Genomic DNA, 25,956 nt, shown 5'->3' with positions numbered 1-25,956 from the left:
TTTTGCAGTCATTACAAAATTGACAGCAAAGAGAAAGAACCACTGGAGCAACTTACCTTGACTACAGACTCATATGCATTATCTTTAGCAGAATCCTGAAACAGTTTTAAAATATCCAAGTCTAAGAATGCCCTTTGGGTAGCCTTCAAAATGAGAATTAGATTCATGACGGAAAAGCCTATCAGTTACAACTCACAAACAGAGCAGGATTTTCTCATGTTGGAAAAGTGATATCTGCCATCAACATAGTAACTGATAACTCTCAGGGTACATTTAGATCAATCAATTTCCCTTCTCAGGAAAGGAGATTTTTACATAACTCAACCCAAAAGGGAAAAACCTGAACCTCAATTTGAGGCTCCCTCTTTATAAAGGAAGCATAACACATAAAAATCAATTAAATTCCCCAAGATTAAAAGCCCTGCTATCTAGTAGGTACTCAACAAATAAACGCTAGTGTTCCATAAATATCCTCAGTGAAAGTTCTAAAATATAAACCTACATTTTCTAAGCTCCAGTCTATTCTTGTCCCACTACACTTTGTTCCCATTTTGGTTCTTATTTTTGAAACTTGCCTGAATGTTTCTTGGTTGAATGGTCACTGAGCAAGAGGAGGTCAAATCCAGTTTCAGACATTAAATCTGGTGTGATCTCTTATATGCAACATAATGTATAAACCCTTCTTCTCTGCTCCCTGATTCTATAACTGAGATTCTACTGGCATGATATTTTTGCCTGAATGAGTAAGGTAAGGTGGTGTTTTCTGGAATATATATGTATATGTGTGTGTATATACGTATTTATCTACTCTTTATTTACAGTTGCTTTCCTTCTAGAATCAAACATACATATATATATATATATATATATATATATATACATACACATTTACATGAAATGTAGACCCTTAAACCACATATATTTGAGTTCAATTCAATAAAAAAATGATATAAGGCATGCATTTTAAAATACACCAAACAATAGCAGATTATAATACAAACAATAAAGCCTTGATTTAATATGGTAATATATCTTCTCAAGGAATGAAAGAACTTTGGAAATTGGTAAGGCTCCATCTAGTTTTCAATAGCTTGGATGTTATTTCTCATTGAAGTCAACATTTGCCATTTTCAGATTTGCTCCAAGAGAGGCAGAGAAGGCATCCTGAGAAAAATTCTGAAAATTAAGAGTAACAGGCAAGGAGGAAATACAGAAAAAAGGAGTTGAGAATAAAATAAATCATGTTTCTAAGAGGCACTCCTAACTTTATTGATTCTAAGATTCTATTCTAGATTGAGAAATATTTTCTTTCCTGTATATTATATTTATTTAATAAGAGTTTGTTCTTTTTTCCTTCCAATCTTTGCTCTCGAGATCATATTGAAATTCATTATTTTAAAATTATCTGTCTCTTCTCTTCCTTCCTCTCCCTCCAAACAGTGCCCCACATTCCTGTAGAGTTCCCATAGTTTCCGTGAAAGATAACATAAATAATTATTTTTATCATTCACCAGCTTCTCTATTTTCTGGTCAATAATAGGGAACTCATAATCCACTTCAAATTATTCATTGCAGTACTACACATATACATGTATATCATATACATATATATATACTTATATATACACACACATATATGTATATACTCACACAACTAGTACAATGGTATTACTGAAGTGAGTATTGAGATAGGGTTTAGTTTTTCAATTTGTAATTTATTTTACTGACAATAAGGATTTAATTTTACTTATGACCTACCAATTAATACAAATATAAATAAATGTTATTTTAATCCATTCTATTCCCCTGATGAAAAAAAAAATCCCCACTTTTAGTTCTACTGGCATAAGAAAGTCTTGATTATTATTGACTTTTAGTTTCATTGTCATTGCTGAAACATTTATCCTTAAAATAATTTATTACTTTTCATTCAGGTGATTCTAGTGATATTTCTAAAGGGAGATAAGGAACATCAGCTGACTGCTGACTTCTCTGGATTTTATTTCTGGAATTAAATAACCTCTTTTAGTTACACTGTAGAAGCGAAATACCATTTATCAAAATACTGCTTGCAGGGATGTAAATGATAGTCAACAAAGAATTTATAAAGACTATATTTAAAGGGATTTTCAGTTTACTGTATTCATACCATATACACTCATAACTCACTCTCCCAATCCACCACTAGATAATTCCACTGGTTTCTGGAGGTGGATAATATGGATCCACGACTCTGCACTACCGAAAAGCAGCTTTCCCTTTAGGTTACCGGTGGTGACTTATTCTCTGATAACCTACAGCAATAACCCCTAAGATTTTCTGATAACTTAAAATTTTAAACACTGACACATACATACACACACTTCTCTCTTCACAAAGGGCTTCCTATGAGTTCATAGCAGTCAATTTTACCGAGAACATACAATTAAGATTGCTAACAGCTACCTAAAATGTTATTAATCATAAATTCCTGCCGTAGTTTCTTTATATTTAGGGAGGCAGAATTAGAAGCACACTGTAAAATTTAATCCCAGGTTTTGTAGCTCACCTAAATACTGTTTTTGCTATCAATCTCTCTGAGTATTCATAAGTTAAACCAGCAGCCATAATAAGTGAATATTTAAAACATTGTAGAATAAGTTTCTAAGAATACAAAGAGATGTGCCTACATGTGTTGCATTGTTATCAAAGAAAAATAAGCACATGTTAACTACCTAGAACAATTTTTGATAGTTTACATTATGTAGAAAATCCTTTATTTTATTAATACTTTTCTGTAAATAGCCTGGTTTCTATTCCAGCTTCTGTCTGCTTGGTAAGGTCAGCATGACAGAGTTTCTGTGTCTCTGTAACTTTTGTTGTAAAACTAGGTGGTTGGCCTAGCTAATGACTATGTGACCTTCAACTCTGACATTCTATTATTTGTGATAAGGTTATATGTTTTATAGGTTTACATTTTTATGTCTTTGACAACTTCATTAATGTCATGTTGTATTGTTTATGTTCTATTTGTTCTTCAGGAGTATATGTGTTTTGTATTCAAAAGTGAATAATAAATTTGAATGCAAAGTGCTGATTAAATATTAGATGTAGTTGTTAAGTTATACATAATGTCCATTTGTCTATTTATCTATCTATCTTCTAACATAGGCAAATATAAATATTTTATCTTCATGCTTATTGCTGGATATAAGGACAAAAACAGTTCTTCAATTGGAAAATGTATTATGTAAGTTCTTGGTTCATTTTTGTTTTCTTTTCACTTTATTCTTAGTCATTTTATTACCATTTTTTCTTCATAAACATTATTGTTTTATATATCTTTTCTGAGCATGTGTGTGGGATAGCTTCTTCCTGATTGCTAAGCAAACTAATTCTGCCTTTCTCAAAAACAGCCACTAAAAATGAAACTTTCTAAGTACTTGCCTAATGGTGATTGTGTTGGTAAAGTTTAAAATGTGATGATAACCTTAAAAGAAAAATCAGGAAGCTTATAGAACAGCCATTTAGCCATCCTTTTAGCAGGTATATTTTATGGTTGAACTATTTGATTGCAAATGTCTACTATAAATCCCTAGAGTAAAGGCCAAATTGCCTTCACTTGTCTTCAAATGTCTCTGAGCTAAAAACACAACAGAATCCCTCAATAGACAAATATAAAAGTGATGATACCTCACAGAGGCATAGATAAATTATTGTTACATTTTTTTAGACTTTCTCATTATCCACTCATGTGATTAAAATATAGCACATTTATAGATAAGCAAATGCTTATTACCCTACATATTCTTTTAAATAGGCTTACTTGTCATATTTAACATGAAATAACTCGATTCTACAGGCCATGAGAAGTAAAGTTTGTAAACTATTCAAATAGATTGTGTTTTGCCAATTTAAAGAAAAATGTAAAACATATTCCTGTTATCTACAATATTAAATATAAATGCCCCCATCTAATTTTCCAGAAATCCTATCATCAGTTTATTTTCTGTCTTTATACCATACTCTGCCTCAATATTGCAACTCAGATCAATCTTGTGCTTGATATGCTTATTTTTGCCTTTTATTCTTGGTGAATAGGTATAGACAAGCTTCCTGCTGTCATGGAATTTATAATCTAATAGGGATGTCCAGTCAAAACACCAACACACAGGCAAGACAATTTTAGAGAATGACAACTTCCATGAAGAAAACTAAGTTGGTGATGTGGTAAGAAATTAGATGTGGAGGAGGAATGGCGATGGATATTGTTGATTGTGGCCTGCAATACCCTTTCAGAAAAGATGGTGAAGTTTGAATGATTATAAGAAGTCACCCATGTGAAGATCTGAAAGAAAAGCTTACAAGAGCAAAGGAAGAGCTTAAGTCCTACATCAAGTGCAAATTTTACTTCCTATGCAATAAACGGAAATCTACTCTGGTTAGGCATAAGAGGTCAGGTGGAATCCTAGAACGCAGTCAGAATGGAATGAAGTCAGAAATGCATGTGGAGGCTGGCTTATGTAGAGCCTTATAGTGCATGGTAAGTCTAGTTTTACTCCAAGAATAAAGAAAAGGCTTGTAGAGTTTTAAGAAGGAGAGTGACCCAATCTGACTTAAATTTTTATATAGATTACTCTAGCAGCAAAAAAAGAAAAAGAGAGAGAGAGGATTTTAGCAAGTCATGAATGTAAGTAGAAAAAGCAGTTAAAATCAATTGAAGTTTTCCACATGAGAAATAATCATGGCTTGAGTTAGGATGACAGTAGGGGAGAGGGTGAGGGAGTGAACAGATCATAGGTATGGTTTGGAAGTAGAGTCAAAAGAAATTGCTCTTGACCTGCAAGTGATGGAAGAGTAAAAGGAAGGAAGCTGAGATTTTAGGCTTGAAATAATGGATCAATGGTTGTGCAATTCACTCACATTTACGAACATCACTAAGGGTGTTAAAGGTCGAGGATGGGGTTTAACCAGACCCTGGAGATCACTCCAGATGGTCATTTTGGAAAATGATATTTGAAAAAACCACAATGGCATTCATAGCCATAGCACTTTACTAGTTCACTTAGGAAAGGATTGCAGTTAAAGATCAGAGACCCAAAAATCAAAACGTGGAGGCCCTTGGACATTACATGATTTTGATGGAAAGGAAGGGCCAGCAGTAGGCAGTGAGTTAGGAAGGAAACCAAAATAAAACACATGAACTATTAAAAAAAAAGTTTTAAGAAGAATGAAATAGTGAACTGTATCAAATACTGCTGTGAGAGCCAGAAAGGTGAAGACTGGAAAGGAATTACTGATTTCTCTGCTTTCTTTCTTGGAAAGACTCCTGTCTCTATTTTTTATCAATTCACATGGTTCATCCTTGAAGACATTGTTCAATGCACACTGTATTCATTTACCACTTCAGCTTTATGCAAGGAAAAATTATTGGAGCTCGCTCAAGAATATCTCACATCCTTTACTTCATGAATTTGTTGAAGAAACACACTTTTCCTTAGGTTAGAAATGAATCAGCAAATTTTATTTTCTTACATGAGCATGTAGAGAAAAAGCCAAGAGAAGCTACTGATAAACTTTCTTGAATGTATCTGCTTAAAATACGAGTTTGGGCCATTTATATTAGATTTGGTTAGCCAAAGAACAATTAATGAAGGCTTAAGTAGTAAGTTAATTACCATTATACTAGTTTGTTTATTGCAAATTTTTAAATTAATTGAATTGCCTACAACAAACATTCTAACAAATTGAACTTCTATTAACAATCATATTTTGAGTAAATTCAATTACCAATAACAATTATGTAAAGAAAGCTTTTAAGTAGTTAGAGCCTCAAGGCTAAGATTACGTGTCATAGAGGACAAAAACAAAACTTTAACAGTTTAAAGGAGAAGAAAACTTTTATTTTTAGCAATATTGTGTACATATTCTGTTGAAAAATCTTTCAATAATCACACCAAAAACAATTGCATAAAATAAATACACATTTTTAATGCACTGTTAAGATTAAAATAATAATTTTTTTAAATTCCAAAGGCTAGGGAGAGAGGGAGAAAGAGAAGGAGGGGGAGTCAGATAGAGAGGGAGAGAGAGAATAAGAATGTTTAGATGATGCTAACAGTATGGCCCTTCTGTAAGCGTCTGCTGATTTCAATAGCCAAGAGTCTGGAGTTTTATAGACAAAATGAAACAAGAGTTCAGGCGTTGGGGGAATGGCAGAGTATCAGAAGCTCCTATCTAAAGCAAGGAACTGGACCTCTGAAAAACTGCACTTCACAAAATTATGTGGAAGAAAATATATCATTAAATGGCAAAGAGAGACAAAAATAAAGCTTTTCTGCTTTTCCTAGGGCTTTGTTTAAAGAAAAATAAACCTTTCCATGAATATATACATATAGATAGAGATATACACACACACACACACACACGCACACATAGATACACGGGTCTGAAACTGACACAGGTTTGTAATTTAAAGCTAGTAACCTGCATAGTCTGAGGTATCCCAAATTGAGAACTAAATATGAAATGTTTCTGGAATAGTAGACACCAAGATACTAAGTTGAAATACCAATATTCTCTTGATGGGCAACAACTGAGATTAAAACCCCAAGAATTCCTATAGGAAAAAACTCAGAAAACACTAACTCAAAATCCAAAATTACCGCACACATGAGAAAAAAAAGTCATCACAATGGACAATTTACCAAAACAACCAGAGAAAAATCAGATACTCATGTTCTAGATAAAATTAACTTGTTAAAATAGAATGAAATAATCAGAGTTAAGAGTTCTAAGGTATATGTATTAATTGGAAAAGGAGCAGAAATTTTAATTAACTTTAAAGATTAATAAGCAGGCATACTAGCATTTTAAAGGAAACAATCATAATAATGGCTGTTGAATATATAGATCTAGATATTCCATACAGTAAGATATGAAACTAAATTATAAAAATAAAATTGAACAGACTCAAAGCAAGACAGTAAAGATGCAAATATTGTAAAAATAAGGTAGTTAGAATGTGAAAATTAAGTTACTAGGAAATAAAAATCTAAACATATCAGTATCACAGTGTAGGATAATGATGTCAGCATGCTACAAAGAAATGCTAAACATGCTAAAAGAAAACATGAGCTAGAACCTATACTTTGGCCATATGTCAGACTATAAACCCTTTAAAAATATAACTAGATTCTGTTTTTGTTTCCCCAAAACTAAGGGAAATCTCTGAGAGTGGTTCAGAGAAAGATTCCATGACATAAAACCAGAACACAAAACAATAAACAGTACACAATGCAAAAGGAGGGTGGCCAAAAAGGCGAAGGATAATATAAGTATTACATCTCAGGCCTAAAGTTCAATTTGCTACAAAGTGGAGGGATATGGACCTCAGCACTCAACTTAAATCTTAGATGTTTGAGTGGGAATAAGATGGTCTCAGGTCAGCAGTAGCCCTTGGTAACTGGCAGAATCAAGTGGAAATTCACCCAGGAGGAAAGTTTCTCCAGTTGAAGCCTTCCAAATACTGAAAGATTAAGTCTCATTAAAATAAGATATTTCAATAAAATATTATAAAACACACAAGGAAATAAGCCACATGAGTAAGAATCAACAAAATCAACAACAACAAAAAACATATTTAGATTCCCAAATAATTCTGATGATAGAAGTAAGAGATCTAGAAAACAACTGCTGAAAATTTGAAAGAAATAAAATGCAGAAAAAAATGAGCAAGGAAAAGAGATTTACCAAAATCGCCAAGCTGACTTGGGAAAAGATTTAAATAGAATTTTATAAATGGAGAATAAATTGTTAAAATTATACTCAATAGACAGTCTAAAGAGCAGACTAGGGACTGCTGAAAGCATATTAGTAAGGTGAAAAGTAGATTTGAGGAAATTATCCTACAGGAAAATTTGGTATAAAGGTCAAAAACAAAGGTGAGAATAAGAATATATTACATAGTTCTAATAAGTCTCCCAAACCTAGAACTAAAGAAAATGTAGAAAAGGCAATACTTGCAGACAATTTTCCATAATTGATGAAAAATATAAATTAATAAATATAGAAAAGCACAGTATATCAAACATGAAACATAAATAAAGTTGAAAATAGACAATTATACTAAAGCTTAAATGCATTATAGACAAAAAGAAGATCTTACCAGAAGTCAAAGATTAAACAAAAAACATCTACAATTTAATCTGTAAACAAAATTCTCAGAAGTACAATGGAAGCTAGAAGAGAGAATGATAGTACCATCACATTGCTGAATGGAAACAACAGTCAATCCATAGTCCAGAATTTTCTATTTACCTAAAAAAGGTAACATGTGTGTGAAATAAAGAGATTTATATACAAAGAGAGAAAAATAAATGATCATTAAGAGGCACTTACTAACTAAATTTCTAAAAGATGTGCTTCATTGAAGAAAATAAACAAACATAGAAATATTTTTGATATAAAAGAAAAACTATAAGCAAAGTAATAATCATGACAGCAACTCTAAATGGTCTGTCTCCCTAAAATGAATATGATATTATCAATTTATTAAATTAAAAGAGAAATGATGTATAAACTGGACAGAGAAAATGTAGATTAACATGTAAATTGAAGGGCATGCATTTTCCTAACAGTGCATTTTAAGTCAATTTTATATCTTCTAAAAAATATTTTACTAGCATATATTTCCTCAGTCCTTCTACTTTCAGCAAGTTGGAAAGTAGACACGTAAATCTGGACATAGTTATTACCGTTCTCCATTCTTGTATTTTCAGGAAAGAAGTAAGATACTAATCGATTTCAGGCTTTGTTAAACCCACAAGGTAAAATAGAAAAGCAAATCACTAAAAAGCAAAAGACTAATTGGAAAGAAAAAACAATACAGGAATAAAAAATAATAGAAATAACAATATAAACAGAAAGCACAAAGAGCATAGAAATGAGTGCAAATTTCTTAATTATATTATGCGTAAAGCGAACAAAATAGCTCTGTAAAGACAAAGACAAAGAACAACAAAAACTCAAGTTCTTTGCAGTTTAAATGAGACGTAATTAAAGCAAAAGGACTCTGCCAGATTTATGGAAAGTAGGAGTGAGGAAATATGTGCCAGTAAAATAAGAAAAAAGAAAAACAGTGGCTTCAAAATAATTCACATTGTTAGGAAAATCATGCCCTTCAAAACATCAAAAATTTCAATATAACAAAAGTAATATGGTAATTTGGAATTTGCATGTACCTGATATAATAATCTCACAATATATAAAACCAAATCTGCTGGAACTGCAAGAAGAAATTGTTAAATTCACCATTAATGTGGGAGATTTCAAAACACCACTCAAAATTCTCAGTAGGTAAAATATAAAAAATAGTACCTTGCACTAGAAAATGTACATTCTTTCCTTTTTACAAGAGTAAAGTGTATTACAAGACAGTGTATTAAAACGTAGGGGAAATTTTAGATTTCAATGAACTGATCTCATGCAAACCACATCTCTGAACTGCAATGAAATTAAATTGGAAATCTCTACAACATATGAGAAAAAATTTTTGAAAATTAAGAATAACTTGTCTGAATAGTTTGTAGGTCTTAGGACAAAATATACTATCAGCTCCTCCTTAGCTTGGCCATTTTGGTGACTTCCCAGAAGGCCCAGAAAGAAATCAGTCAGAAAGAATGACTGAGCCCTGAGTCAGGGCATACAGCTTTGATTAGGCCAGAAAACATGGGAAGACCTCCAGGAGTGGTGAGCTAACCATCTGGCTGTGGCTATCTGGGTGCATGTGGGTGTACAGCTGCAGAGTGGGAAGGGCACAGCAATGCAAGCTCTCATCACGTGCTGCACTCATATTCCCCATTCCTAAATCTGCTCCTCCTACAGTCACCCCCATTTCATAACTGATACCAGCATCATCCAGCCACACAGGCCTCAAAACCTGAAATCATTGGGACTCCTCTTTTTCTCTCACCCCCACATCCAAACCATCAGTCAACCTTGTTGACTCTATATGGTCCCAATGTAGGCAGAAGCTGACATGTTTCAGCACCACCACCTCAGTCCAAACCACTGTGATTTCTTGCCTGGACCATTGTGGCAACATCCTAAGTAGTCTCCCTAAGTGTGTGTATGTGGTGTATATTCCCCAGAATGTTACATATTTCAGAAACTGGCTTGTGGAGGTCATCCAGATGGGGAGAGACACAGATAAATATAAATATGGTAGCAATAATTAATATTTTTTAAGGCTAGAATACTAATCATAAACAAACATAAAAAAGTATAGTCTTTAATTTTCTGTAGTGACTATATCATAGGAGGAATTATATGAAAATTATCCAGGTGTCTTTTATTTTATTACTAAAGTCTCTGCATAAGATAATTATGTCATAGTTTTTATAAAAATTTCCATTGTCAAGCAGTAAAACAGAAATGGCTGATGTATTTTTTGGGTTTGGGATTTTCTTGTCTGATGATCGCTGTTCAAATAGGGGGTATTTTCTGAGACATCTAGCTATTTTTTCTAAGGTTTATTACTTTAAGGAAAAGGTGGGTTTAATTTTTTGATAGCAGTTAATCAGAACAAGAGCATAATCCTTGGATATTGGCATCAATACAAATATTCAACTATTTTCCCCTTAAATTAAAAAAAAAGATTTTTTTAACATCTGTTTGCTGAGATATAAAATATCCTGCACCTTCCCCAAAAATGTCTAAAAATTACCTGTAAAACATTTAGTTTTATCTAAATTTCTAGAGTTATGAGATTTAAACTAGTATAAACTGAACTCAAGCTCTATTTGTGTGTTGTGTTTTATTAAGTTACTTGAAAATCATTCCAAACACATTTTCTGGGAACAAGTTTTCATATCATAATTTTGGACATATTTCCCCACCCATTCATAAAATGAATTGAATTGTAGCTCCTCTAAGGACCACTAAATAAATGAAGCCAGTTTATAAATTTTTCAGAAATCCCTCAGAGGCCCAAATATGTTTTGTCATTTGTTTTGTCTAAGCTTTTTAATTCTCCTAGAATTAAATAGAAACAGCAGAGACTGCTATGCCAAATAGCTCTCACTATTTGAAACTGTTCTCTTGTGAACTAGAATGGTTGTTAACGAGAGTGTGTATTTAGAGATAATTAATTAATACTACAATATTTTGATGAATAAAGATGGCAATAATTAACAATAAAATACAGTGTGCCAAAGCACTGCACAGTAGGGCACCATAAGTAGGATCATGTAATAGATTCAAATAATGGGACCCTCTGAGTACTACGCTCTTGAAATTTACAACAGATCCAGAGCAGGAGATAGAGGGGTTTTTTTTTGCCAACTTTATTTAGGCATAGTTGACAATTAAAAATTGTATGTATTTGGGGCTGGCCCTGTGGTGTAGTGGTGGCATTTGCATGCTTCACTTCAGCAGACTGGGGTTCGCAGCTGCGGACCTAGTACTGTTCGTCAAGCCACACTGTGGCAGCATCCCACATAAGATAGAGGAGGATCAGCACAGACGTTAGCTCAGTGACAATCTTCCTCAAGCAAAAAGAGGAAGACTGGCAATGGATGTTAGCTCAGGCCCAATCTTCCTCACAAAATTTTTTTTAATAAATTGTATGTATTTAAGGTGTTAAATTTGATGTTTTTAAAAATTATCTTTAGTACTTTTTTTATTAAGGTCACAATGCTTTATAACATTGTGCAAATTTCAGGTGTATGTCATTATATTTTGGATTCTGTAGAGACTGAATCATGCGCATCACCAGAAGTCTAGTTTCCATCTATCACCATACATACATGCCCCTATACCCCTTTCACTTTTGATATACCTGTACATTGTGAAATTGTCTCCATAATCAAGCTAATTAGCATATCCATCACCCCATGTAGTTACTATTTTTTCTGCATGTGTAGTGAGAATACTTAAGATCTAATTTCTTAACAAATTTCAAATATACAATACAGTATTATCAGCTATAGCCATATCATTGTACATTAGATCTCCAGAACGTTTTTATCTTGCATAACTGAAATTTTGTACCCCTTTCACCAACATCTCCCCATTTCCCACATCCCTCAGCCCCTAGCCACCACCATTCTACTCTCTGTTTCTGAGAGTGACATTTCTTGATTCTGCATACAAGTGAGATCATGCACTATTCACCTTTCTGAATCTGGCTCATTTCACTTAGCATAATGTTCTCCAGGTTCATCCATGTTGTTGCAAATGGCAGGATTTCATTATTTTTTTAAGATTGAATAATGGCCCATTATTCCACATACATATATATCACATTTTCTTTATCTATTCATTTGTTGACATTTACTCTGTTTCCACGTCTTAGCTATTGTTAATAATGGTGAAATGAATACGGAAGTGCAGATATCTCTTCCAGACACTGATTTCATTTCCTTTGCATATATACCTAGAAGTAGGATTGCTGGATCATATGGAAGTTCTATTTTCAATTTTTTAAGTAATCTCCATGCTGTTTTCCATAATGATTGTACCAATTTACATTCCCATCAGCAGTAAACTAAGCTTCCCTTTTCTCCACATCTTTGCCAACACTTGTTATTTCTCATTTTGATAATAGCCATTCTTACAGGTGTGAGGTGATATCTCACTGTGGTTTTGATTTGTATTTCCCTGATAATTAGTGATGCTGGGCACCTTTTAATATATCAAGGTTTATTTTTCTACTAAGTTAGTTCATGGTTGATTCTAATGATGCTGATGGAGAAAATCATCTTTCTCACCTTAAACCTTAAATTGACCTTCAAGTCAGTTTTAGGATGCCAACACTGAAAATGAAGAGTGGAGAAGAAATTCAAAACTACTACATTAATCCCATATACGGTCTGTGGGTTCGTTGTTTTTTATTTTTTTACTGTAAGTCATATTAACCACATTTCAAGAAGTAAAATATGATAAGTAAAGTACTATCACCTTTTTTAAGTGTGAATACAATACTATAATAAAAACACTTGATAGAATGTGATATCCTGTGGCATAAACGCAAAATTGGAAGCTTGGACTGTCATTAAGATACAGTAGATAATGAGTGATACAAAGAAAATTGTCATACAAAATTTTACAAACTAATTTCCCAAATCTAAAATCTCCTCACCTTATCAAAGATTTAAAATGGTTGAAAGATTGAATATTGAGAGAGAACATGAACAAGGATTCCTAGGAAAGCACTCTTCTGTGAGTACCTCCATTTTCAGTAGGAGTACCTGACCCAATTTTCTAACTAGTAAAAGAACTTTCAACAGGATGGGTAAGAGAACTTGACACATGTCCAGGAGTTAGGGAATTGTCCAATTTCAACATGGGAAAGGTAAAAAACGTGGTTGACTTTACTTTCTGTTTTGGTTATACAGCAAAGGATTGTTGCTGCTGTGTTAAATCAGCTTGCACCAGAGAGTTTTGGGGCAAAGTGATTATTTGCCTTTAGGCAGATACCTTCAAAAGAGCTGAGTCGAAGTCATTACAATCATCTGATAGGGCAGTGAGGAGGGCAATGGGACCACTAGAGAGCGCCTATACGGGGTAGGTCACTGGGAAACAAAGGGCCAAGGAGAAAGCTGCATGTCCAACGAAAATGAATCTCCTGTGTCAGGAAATGTGTAACTGAGAGATTCCACATGCACAAAAAAAGAATCATCTTTAAAAATCTCCCAGACTTAAAGAGCATAAGACCATGTTCACAGTCCTGCTTGATCAAGAACTTTCCTGCCAGATTTCCCATTCTCTCTGCCTCTCTGACAGTCTGACCCTGAGTGGGCAAGATGAGGGAGACTGGGTGGAAACAGAAGGCAAGACAGAAGAAAAAGCTGACCACACCTCTATCCCAGCAGCAGACCCCAGCAAGGAGAGAAATGCATAACTGCCCTTAAATAAAGCAGGAAATGTTGGTTGCTACATGGTTCTAGATGTCCTTAATGACTTAATTGAGGCTGTATTTATGCTTCAAAACAACTGAATACTTATTTATTGTGAATGAGCAGAAAAGTATGAAATTCTCTTAATCTAAAGGTAGAAGTAGTTAGTACTTCTTCATAAACACATTTCAAAGGTGATTATAGAAAAATAATGGACAAAAATGCTTCTGAATATAGCCTAAGTCCTGCTCATTTACTTTATCAGATACGTATGCACGTTTATTTATACATTTGTGTATATATTTCTATACAATATGAAAAGTGTTAATGCATTGCTGCATTAAAAGCGTTAACATGAACTGATGGCTTTAAAGATCTCATGTTTACTCTGTCACTACTACACAGCCAGGGTTTTTTGATCATTATACTTAATGTGCATAGCCAGCTACCAGATTTTGTGCACCTCTTATACCAAGATTTCATTCTTTTACACCAAAGGAATCTTGTCACTCTGAAGAGTCGTTGACCTCAGATCCAGAAGCTGGAAAAATATAAAATGTGCACAAAATATTTGTTTATATATAATGAAATATTTGTTTTTATGTTTATTTGTTTATATGTAATGTTTAAAGTGCTAACTTTTGGGGTAGTATTGGAAATAACAATACTACTTAAAAATAACAATATTATCAGAAAGTGTCGTTCTGGAGAGAACTTCCACCACCAAAGAAATGAGAATTTGAGCATAAAAAAATTTTCGCTCTCTCTTTCTCTTATAATTTCAAACCTATCAAAGAAGCCATTAGTTCATGCTGACATCATAATAAATTAAAATTTACTCCAAAGAATTTTCCATATATTCTCAAACACCTTACCTCAACCAACACAAACTATTTAAACTTTCTCCTCATATTTCCCACATCTTCTGACAAATAGTAGAAAAATAGAACTAGAAATAGGAAGAAATATATGAATTAAATTTTACATAATTTGTTTATTTACTACTATTAAATATCAGGTTTAAGTTTATTTACTATTTTTAAATACTTATATCAGGACATAAGTATTAGGGTATGTTCACTATCTAAAATTGGAGCCACCAAATGTGGACCTATTATCAAGATTCCAGCCGTTTTACAGTTTCTTGAACATGCAGAGCCTGTTATAAATTCATGGGATTTGCACTAGCTGTTTTCTAGGCCTGGAATGTATTCCCACTAATATTTCTCAGTTGCTCTTTTTCAGGTCTCTGCCCAAATGTTCCTTTCTTATGAAAATCTTCCCTAAACAGGCTATTTAAAAATCGCTAATAACTAACTCCTTGCTATTCTTTATACTATTACTCCATCTTGAAATTGCATTACATATGTATTAATCTTTAATTTCTTTTTTCCCTATTAGACTATAAGCCTTATGAGAGAAGGGATTCTGTTTGTCTTATTCATGCTTGAGTCCTAATTGCCTCAAATTGGTGCACAGGTTCTCAATAACCACTTGCTGAGCGACTGAGTAAATGAGCTCCCTCAAAAAGTCATGTTTTATCCTAATCAATTTTGTCAGGCTACTCAAAATTGTGTACTTACGTTTGCAGCTGTTTAGACTACATAATTCTACAAAATGGGTTCCTGTTTTACTAAAAAGATAACTAAAAAGCAATCATATTCAATTCTAGGAGGTGGAAATTTGAGGATGCATTTGATGGCCAGCCTTTGTCTTCGGTAGATAGATAAAACCCATATAATTTTTCCACTGATTAGATACAGGAAAAAGAAACACTAAAAAGTAGATATAGTCATAAACAGATCTCAACGATTCTTTCTCAGGCCTCTCTCTCAATTTGGAAAACAAATCAGAGAAACATATCACGTAGAAAAGAAGCTCAGGAAGACGTATAAAATACACACTATGCTTTCTGCATTTGAATTGGCAACCTTAGAATTCTGGTGACATTCTTAATGGCATCCATTTGTATCAACCTCTGTGATGTTTAAGACAAGTAGTAACTTTGTTGTGACCATGGATGTAGGAACTTGGGGGTCACCCTTGGCTCTGTCACAGGGTGTCTCCAGAATCAGCAGTGAAACAGGGCCACAGATTAAGGAAAGCAACTCCCCGTCTGCATTTTATCGTTTGAAATATTAATTTCAGTGTTTCTTTTTTTACAGCCATTACAATCTTTGTAATTAATCTTAGCTTACAAAGTCCTAAAAAAGTAGAATAACTTCCCTGTTATGAAAGTACATTTGCTTTGTCAAAAGATTATTCATTAGTTTGGTTCTTATCCTTCCAAAGCCTTGAAAAAGAACACAAAAACTCCCAAATATCTGCAAAAGTGGTTTTGTATCAAAAATTCAATGTAACATACTCTGAGTGTTCTGAACTCAACTGATTATAGAAAATTGCCTTCTTCTGATGAAGTAATCTACATCTAGATTTTGTCACCACGGTAAAAACAGCTTCCTGTAAATTTGTTTTACAAGGAAGTTGGTACTTTAGAAATGATGTTCACTTCTCTTTAGAGAAGAATACATCTTTTGAAAAATGATTTTTTTTCTGTCAGGAGCCTGCTGCTCAAAATTTCTTAAACTACAGTCAATTATTTTTTTTTAATTTCCTTTTCCAATTGTTGGTGTGAAAAAGATATTTTAGTGTATTAAGTAATCTATAAGAAAATGGAAACAACAGATTGTGATCCAAATCAGTAATAAGTGAATCATATTAAAATATCAGTTTTATACATTTGAAAGTAAAATGTTTCTGAAAAATGTTTTTGATTAAATTGAATAATAAAATATAAAATGTATACACTATAAAATATAAATCTTCCTCATAACAAATATTCACTTCTTAGCAAGTTTTGCCATTTTCTTAGCTTGAAATCATCTGGCAATTTAAGCACTCAAAGCTTAAGCTTTTGATCTGGTCAAGGATGCATGACCACCTAGGGACAGGATCTGGCCTCCTGAGAAAATCTTGCCTGCTGTTCCCCTGCTCCTTCCATTACAATGAGCACTGTGAGTCATCATGAGAGTTAAAACTGAATGAACAATGACTCTGCACGTAATTTTTAGAACTTATTTTTTCCTGCATTTTGCAGCTCAAACATAAGGCAGCGTGGTATCGTAAAGAGTTTAGCTTTGAAGTCAGGCAGACTTAGATTTGAATATTGGCTCTGCCTCTCATGGACTTGGAGATTTTAGGATTTAATTAACTTTTGAGTCTTTGTTTTCTCATAATAGACATTCAGTGAAAGGTAGTTATCATTACCCCTGACTCAGTAAACGCATAGATCACTTGGAAGACTGGCATGTGGTTGCCTACATATAAATGAAAAAGAAACACAGGTAAAATGTAAAACATAGTGAATTGTGAGATAAAAGTAATACAAATATGAAAAGTTAGACAAGACAACCACAGAATTCTTAAAGTAGCATGTGACATTTCAAAGAGAATCATAGAGATCTTTCTCGTCTTCTGGATTAACTGACACTTGAACTGAATCTTCAACAAACTTTATATTGGATAACAGTATATGAGTATAAGTATAAGAGTATAAGAGTACTGACTATGTGGTGTGCACTGAGCATGGTGTTCAAAGTTAAACCAAATATAATCCTTGTTCTCTATGGGAGTTAGGACAAGTAACCCAGCAACTATACTGTACTGAAATAAATCACAAATATAAGATATGCTAAGTGAGTAGAGAGGAAGACGCTGGCTAACACTGTGCTCATGCATTTGTGTGTGTGTGTTGGTGGCGGTGGGGGGCAGTGCATATGTGTTAATATAGCAAGAGGTAAGGACTAGGGAAAGATGAGTTAACAGGGGAGGAGATGCTTGAGAGGGGAAATAAACTTTGCCTTTAGCTCCTATAATTTTCTTTTGTAACACTTTTCTTCATTTCTAATTTTATAAGTGTGCAATTGTGTAATTAATGCCTATACTTCCCACTAAAATGCAAGCTCCTAATTAGCTCATGTAAACTTCTAATTAGCTCATGTCTGTTTTGCCCTCTATTATTTATGCTAGCTGAAAACCACTGCAAAGTTTTAAGCCCAACCTTAACTCACCAAACTATCACCAATTTGTCCACTATCACATAAAAAGGCACAGAAAAAGAGTTTGCCATTCATGTAGGATGTGTCCGCAGTAACGCCTCTGCAGTAAGGAGCCTTCAGAGAGCCAGCAGAGAGACACTGATGGGTTCACATCCTGGTCTCATTCTGGGTTCTCTAATCTACATTTTCTCCAAATTTTATCATCACAAATCTTTCAACCTTGATCTTTTTAAGCAGTTTACAAGCTGATAATATTGTTAGCTACTTTCCACATATCAAAGTAGAGCTTAACCTCATGTTGTCTCTTTTTTAATGCAAAGTGACCACAAGATATACTGATTGATATTCTGTCCACTGGGAGAATTTGTCTTTTCAACAGGCCTTCAGGAAGACTTCTAAGTCTGGCTCAGTAATGGCAGAGCAATCCATTTCTGACTTGTGTTAGCATAGTATGCAGAGCCATTTGCTACAAAATTTTCCCCTTGGTCATCTGACGCAAAGAACTCCACATTGCTGTATGTTGAAGGAGGATGGGAGTGTAGCAGATGTAGGCCAACAGAATTTTGAATCATTTGCTTACAGAACTTGCTTACATCTTCAGAACATTGGAAACCTTATTTGTAATATACGACTTCTAATAGATAGTATAATGTTGCTGATTGTGCCCAACCTCATGGAATGGTGGTTCAGTTTGTATTTATTTCCTTTTTTTTTTAAAAGATTGGCCCTGAGGTAACATCTGTTGCCAATCTTTTTTTTCCCTTCTTTTTCCCCAAAGCCCCACAGTACATAGCTGTATATTCTAGTTGTAGATCCTTCTAGTTCTGCTACGTGGGACACCACTTCAGCATGGCTTGATGAGTGGTGCTAGGTCCACACCCAGGATCCAAACAGGTGAAACCCCAGGCCACCAAAGTGGAGTGTGCAAACTTAAACACTCGGCCACGGGGCCAGCCCCCTGTACTCTTTTCATGATAGGAAGCTAGGCTCACAAAGCCATTTGGTATACCCTGTGAATCAAGTCAGGACAGATTTGGAGATTTTTGTTATACAGATAAAAAGGAACTTAGAAAACTAGCCATATGTTTTGGTCCTAATCCCTCATGATCTGTTAGCCCCCACCAAAGAATCCTGTTAGTCAAAATGTTTTCATCACCATGCCAGCCTCTGCTGTATATCAAGGAGCCTTATCCTCCTTACTTTGGGGCATAAAGTGCTGATGCTGGTCCTGTCTCACCCCAGAATCCCAAAGTCCTTCTTGAAATCAGGAAGCCCATTTCAATAGCAGCATCATCCACATTATCATCACTGTAGAATTTATCAAATAAACTAATGCTTTCCTCACTAATGATGCATTTATTGTCATTTCATGGGGCAAGCTTAGAGAGTTACAGAAGAGATATCCACTCCAACATTTCTAGCTACCTTATAACTTGGATTCCAGATTCTGATTCAATACTGTTCAAGTTTAAGTTGCTTGGAGTATTTCTTTTTAAAACTTTTTATTAAGATTATTATAGTTTACAACCTTGTGAAATTTCATTTGTACGTTATTGTTAGTCACGTTGTAGGTGCACCACTTTACCTTTTGTGCCCTCCCCCCACCCCCGCTTTCCCCTGATAACCACCAATCAGTTCTCTTTGTCTCTATGTTCAACTTCCCCCTATGAGTGGAGTCATTCAGAGTTCGTCTTTCTCTATCTGGCTTATTTCACTTAACATAACACTCTCAAGGTCCATCCATGTTGTTGTGAATGGGAAGAGTTTATCCTTTTTTATGGCTGAGTGGTATTCCATTGCTTGGAGCATTTTTAATTGCTTCTTGATCTCATAGTTTATGATTTTATGGCTAAACCCTGAAATTAAAAGTTGACCACACTAAATGAAGACAGTATGTCAGAATGTCTTTGTCGTATTTACATTATTGGATCAGGATCTGTAAAACATACCAGTATTGACAACTTTTTATGAATTAAATTCATTTTCTCCCTCATACCATTTCTCCTTCAGTCTCCCTCACCTTAATAAATGGAAATATAATTCACTAGTTTCTCAGACTAAAAACATTGGTGTCCCTCTTTATTTTTATCTTACATTTCATTTCATCAGTAAGTCCTATTGACTCCACCTCCAAAACTTATCCTGAATCTAATCATCTCTCTTCCATTTTTGCTTTTTGAAAATGGTATGCTGTGAACAGCAGTAGGAAATATCATTTGAAACTGTAAATCGGATGCTATTCTTTTACTGTTCACACAGTTTTACTGTTCCAGTGATTTCCCATAGCTATTGAATAAAATACAAATTTTTACCATGACCTACAAGGCCTTACATCACCTGGCCCCTGCCTACCTCTTGAGCCTCATTTCCAATGTTTTCTCCCTCATGCAGTCCACTTCAGTGACACTGTCTGTTTTACTATTTTTCAAACTTGCCAAGATTTCCTGCTTCATTTTTCCTAATGGTTGAGAGACTATCCATTCACACACGTCCCCATCCCTCTGCTCTTTCACATCACTCAGGTGTCCGCTTAAGTTCCATTTCCAAAGCGAAGTCTTCTCTGATTACCCATCTGAAATATCACAGTGCTTCTTCCCCACCAACCATGTTCTTACATAGTACTCTACTTTATTTTTCCTTAATATTTATAACACAAAAGTATATATATTTACTTACTAGTTACACTTTGTTTTGTTCCTCCCATAGAATGTAACCCCAGGAGGGCAGGTACCTTCAGGTCTATCTACTACTATGTCCTCAGCAGCTGGACCAGTGACTGGCATAGGAGCTCAATCACCATTTGTTGAATGACTGAAAGAATGAATAAATAAATAAATGGTTAATTAACTAATATATTATAGTCAAAGGAAAATATAAAAAGTTTCTGAACTAAGGCAGTGAGAATTAGAATGGAAGAGAGGGAACACAAAATATTGCAGAGAAAGAATTGATGACTGTAAATCATAAGATATAAAGACAGAAAGAGAGAATAGTGAACAATATCTTATGTTTTCGACCTATATTTCCAGGAGGATAATGGTGGCTTTATCCTAGGAATGACAGCGTAGATTATGAATAGATTACCAGTTTTCATGTGTGAGATGAAATGGTAGCTTTGAAGTTGAAGAAAGATCAAATAGTCAATTGGAGAAGAATGAGATTGCTCTCAGTAATTTAAAGTTCAAGTAAACCTCTGAAAATTAATCATTAAAAAAAGCAGGGAATACTTATGGTGTCCTGCTTATGTAAATAACTCAATATATGCAGGATGTTCTGTGATTATAACATATCTAGTAAATGAAATTGTCAATAAAGGAGTAAGAAAATAGATTTCAGAGAAGCAAAATTCAGCAGTATTGATTCACCACTGTTCAGAAATAAAAAATAATTTGGGGTAATACAAGAAATTTGGCCCCTTGATAGTGTTTTCTCCCGTGTGAGGGAGGAATAATTTACCAGGCTTCTTCACGAAGTACATGAAATATCTCTTGAGGGTATCTACTTCTCTATTCTCTCATTCCATGGTCATCAGGCAACCATTTGATGAATAATTAATTTTCTTATATAGTTCAAATACCAGAAAGTGAGCTGTCCTTGCTAGAAATGTGATCACTGGAGTAAATTAATATATTGGAAATCTGATTTATTTATCAATCTCTTGTGAGTTTAGTTAGCATTAACCCAACTTGAGCTTGAGAGCTTAAAAAATCCAAACAGTTGAAAAATCCAGTTTCTGGACTTTCAAGATGAATACTTTATCTTGGCTGTTTATTGAATTATCAGGCTAGCTGTTTAAGGTACCCATACCTAACTGTACATTTTCTTTCCTATTTCAACAAATTCTCAGTCTTCTCACATATTTCAACCATGTAGTAATTGAGGATATTAATTTTCCCTAGAATAATGAATGATTTGTGGAACAATAATAGGAGCTAAGATAATGGAGCTTTGATAACAGTTTAAAAGGAGAGGGCATACGATCCAGGAACTACTCATCCAAGCAAATCTAACTTAGTGATATTTAATGAACCATACTTCTCTTTATTTTCCTTTTTTCCTTAGTTTTTCTCTGGAAAATAAGTGAAACGGTAAATTGTTGAATAAATTAGTATATACCTAAATTTTCATTATTAACCTTTTGCTCATAGACTTTCATTATGAACAATGGTTTATGAATTTGGTCAAAAAATCTTTTTGAATTGTGTCTAAAGTGTTACAATTTAAATGCTCTTTATACAAATTTATACTTAAAATCTCTAGCATATCTTAAGTTCCTTACAATTTATCCTCTATTTGTTTTTGAATACTACACAGAAATCACAAAAATGTCTTGCACATAACATGTAAAATACTGATTGAATGTTGATGGCCTGAAGGCTCTGTGTGTCAAGATTTCTTTGGTTGCGTTCAACAGGACTTAACCTTGGCTAATGTAGGCAAAATTGGAAGGGTGGAGGTAACTCACTGATTCAAAGGAAAAAGCCATAGAGTAAGAATTTAGAAATAAGTAGAATTAGGGCAACCCTACAAAGCTCAATATACTTGAGAGCATATTATAAAATATCTTATGATAAATATTGTTAGTTTACTTTTTATAACCAGTGGTAACACCTTCGAATATTTCATTTTCAATCATTTAACCCTATTTTTAATTTTTCTTCCTCTGTTAATATCTATATTTTAAATCCATTTATGTTTTGAATAAAATGCTCATAACAATATGTGAAATACGCACACTATACGTTCCCCTGTTACAGGCTGTCTATGATTCTCAGTTTTTGTGTGTTATGAAATGAAATAAATGAGGAACGAATTACTATGCAATAGAAAACACTGAGGCAGCTGTGATAAATGTAGGTTGCAGACAGTTGCAATCAGTAGTTTAAAGGAGCCGTTTATTAGTGTGTAGCAGAAGAAAAGTACGAGATTAGGAAAATAAAAACAATAACTTGTCATTTCCAAAATGGGCTGTAATAAGATAAAATATCAAAACTAAAACCTCAATCATTACTATTGTTTCCTAAATGTACAGTTAACAAAGGCACATCCATCAAATAACAATAACTAAAAATTATATGCATAAGGGATTATTAGAAAACTAAAATTTTAATAGCAAATAAACATATAAGAATTTCCAAAACACATGACAATAAATACCATTTTTAAATGGTGGATTGTTAATAGAGATTTAACATCTGAAACTTGATTACTGAAAAAGACCTTTTAAACAGTTGACATGTTGCTACGGCAATAACTTCTGTAAAAAATGCAACAGCATCATGGATATGGTTTAGCATATACATAGTACAGCGATATTCAGCACAGTTTATATGGGTGCCATTTCTGGTCTCTTTTGATTTATTTTATCCTCATTTTGGTTCATATTTTCATCCTTCTTTGCTCATCTGATAATTTTTGACTGAATGCCAGATACATCAAATTTCCCTTGCTGAGCACTGGATATTTTCACATCCCTGAAAATATTCTTGAGGTTTGTTTTCAACCCAAGCAGGTTGCTTGGAAGCAGCCTGAACCTTCCACAGGGCCAGAGGAAGTCTTTAGTCTTGGGCTAATTTTATTTCACTTACTGAGGCAATAGCTTCTGAGTATTCTACTCAACACCCCGTGCTTTACATTTTCGCACCTTGGCTGGTACAACACAAACTACTCATTGCTCTGTTTGAGCCCTGGAGATTGTTTTCTCTAAACATGTTTCAGGTGGTTTTTTCCCTAACCTCAGGTATTTTCCTCAAACACATGTGTTGATCAGTACTCAGCTAGATACTTGAGAGGGATTCTCTGCCCGTCTCTGAAGTTCTCTTTCTGCACAGCTCACTTCTTACCGGGACTCTGCTGCCTTGGACTCCACAGACGCTCCATTTCATCTTCTCAACTCAGGGTGACAGGCCGGCTCTGCCTGGATTCCACCTCTCTGCACTATTGCCAGGAACGTCTCTTTAGGCAGTTAATGGGGACACTTTTAGGATTCACCTTATTTTTTCTTTCTCAGGATTCGCCGTTTTGCACTATCTCATGTCCAATGTCGGAAATTTTATAGATATATTCCAGTTCTGTGTTGTTTCCTTTTTACTCCCTCTTGACTTGAACTCCTAAATAAAGAGTTTTACATCATCTGGAAAACTGTTTTGTGAATAAGTATCGCCAACTACTGTGAATACTTTCATTTGCATTTCTGTTTAGGGCTGCACTGGTGTCAAGCAGAATTGACCGGAAACAGCTCTGAGTGCCCTGTAGCAGGTCGAACACAGGCGGGATCTCAATATGGGTATACGCATTCCCTGAATGTCTGCTGCAGGGCTATCACCATGGGGGAAGCCCACCTGGATGTGTCCCTGCTCTACAACTTCATATTGGTCCATTGTGGATTGATGACCTGGGCCTGTCAAAAGCACTTCGTCCAGGCCGCCTAGTTCTACGGGTGCTCCCGGAACCTGGGGCCTTGGATCCAGCGCGTGACCCCGAGTGGGCAGGCAGAGCGAATTTTGGATGAGCCCCTCTGCCTGGAGGACCGTGAGTAGTGGTGCGCAGGCTGCCGCTCATCTTACACTTGCAAATCCAGTGGGCATGGCGCCTGCGACCGGAGTCGGGTGAACAACTGCTGCCCTACAAGGGCCCAGTGCCACTCTTTTCCCCCGTTACTACTCCACCCTCGCTGACCCGTGCGAGAAGATTTGGAGCAACTCCTTCAAGGTGAGCCCTGAGCACCGCAACAGGGGGCGGTACTTCCAGAAGTGGGTGAGCCTGCTCAGGGCAGCCCCAGTGAGGCTAGGACCCGCCCCTTCGCCAGCCCTTCCCCGTTCTGGCAAATTCCCAACATTCTATTGGCCTTCTCTCTGTTCCTGTTATTCCTTTCCCGAGTGTCCCTTCTTCTTGCACTCACACTTCTGCGCTCCCACCAGCTGTGGGCTGGGCTGGGCTGTGGCAGCCTCCTTCCTGGGGCTCTTCCTTAAAAGAAGCACAGACTGGAGTGTTGATGGCACGTAGAGGCTGCAGTAGCTGCTGCCTGAGCCTTGGACATTGGGTTCTAGTCCCCCTCCACTGCTCTGCTTTTCCCTGCCTGGGAGACCTCGGGGACTGGGAGCGCCAAGCTGACCTGCCCCCTCCTGCCTTTAAGGCTAATGGGGCTATGAAGTGGGACGCCACGCCCTCTTCGGCTAGTGCACGCCCACCCCTTTCCAGGCCAAAGCTGCTGGTGACTGCCCTGGTCTCCAGACCCATGATTGTGCCTGCTATAAAACGGTAGTTGACTTAAAAAAAAAAACAGAACAGAAGCGTTTTTAATTTTTAAATTAAAAATTACAATTTTTTAATTAAAAATATTGGCAAAAAAATAAGGAAAGATGTATTCTGTTCAAGGAGACCTTTAAAAACTCTTGTGTTCTATTCAAAAGAAAATTTCATCATATTTAATGTGTTAAAAATTGGGAAAGGCTTAGAACCATCCTAATGTACAGTGTTAACTATGATAAACTCAAAAGGAGCTGTGTCCCAACTGTCAATGATATCAGATTTATTTTGCATGCAGTAATTTAATGTTAGCAAACTAGACTTATTCCACTGAATTAATATTGCTAATTTTAATATTTGTTTCTCCACTCTTGTTTGTGTATCATTTTTTTATTTAGAATAATAGAACAATTTAAATCATAATAGCTTTATACTTAGATTGTGTTTGTATTTAAAACACGGCAAGTGATATAATAAATAATTCAAATCAACACTGTGGCCTATGCTACTTTATTATTATTTTTACAGCTATTAAAGGTGTTATAAAATTACTCATGTTTGGCAAATCTGATCCAGTTGGAAACTAATTGATATCAGGAGCAAAGCTGAAGTTCTAAAATCTTAGACTTTATATCGGAAGGCTCAGAACGTAGGCTATCTAGAGAGTACAGAGTGGAGCACAGGTTTTTCAAATATTCGTGTTCATATGTATCACCAGAGCCAATTCCCAGGCTCCAGAGTTTCTGATTTAACAAGTCTAGGGTGAGATTCAA

The 25,956-nt window shown here is 35.0% G+C and overlaps 1 pseudogene; it reads left to right on the top strand.

Annotated features, from left to right (window-relative positions):
* The first annotated feature begins 615 nt into the window (after positions 1–615).
* LOC139076469 (sperm-egg fusion protein Juno-like) lies at positions 616–25,749 on the top strand (annotated as a pseudogene).
* The last annotated feature ends 207 nt before the right edge of the window (positions 25,750–25,956 follow it).

The sequence above is a fragment of the Equus przewalskii genome, chromosome 16, assembly GCF_037783145.1.
Source record: "Equus przewalskii isolate Varuska chromosome 16, EquPr2, whole genome shotgun sequence".
In the NCBI taxonomy this organism is placed as follows: Eukaryota; Metazoa; Chordata; class Mammalia; order Perissodactyla; family Equidae; genus Equus; species Equus przewalskii.
Note: the sequence above shows the minus strand (reverse complement) of the source record. Positions and strands in the feature narration are given on the sequence as shown.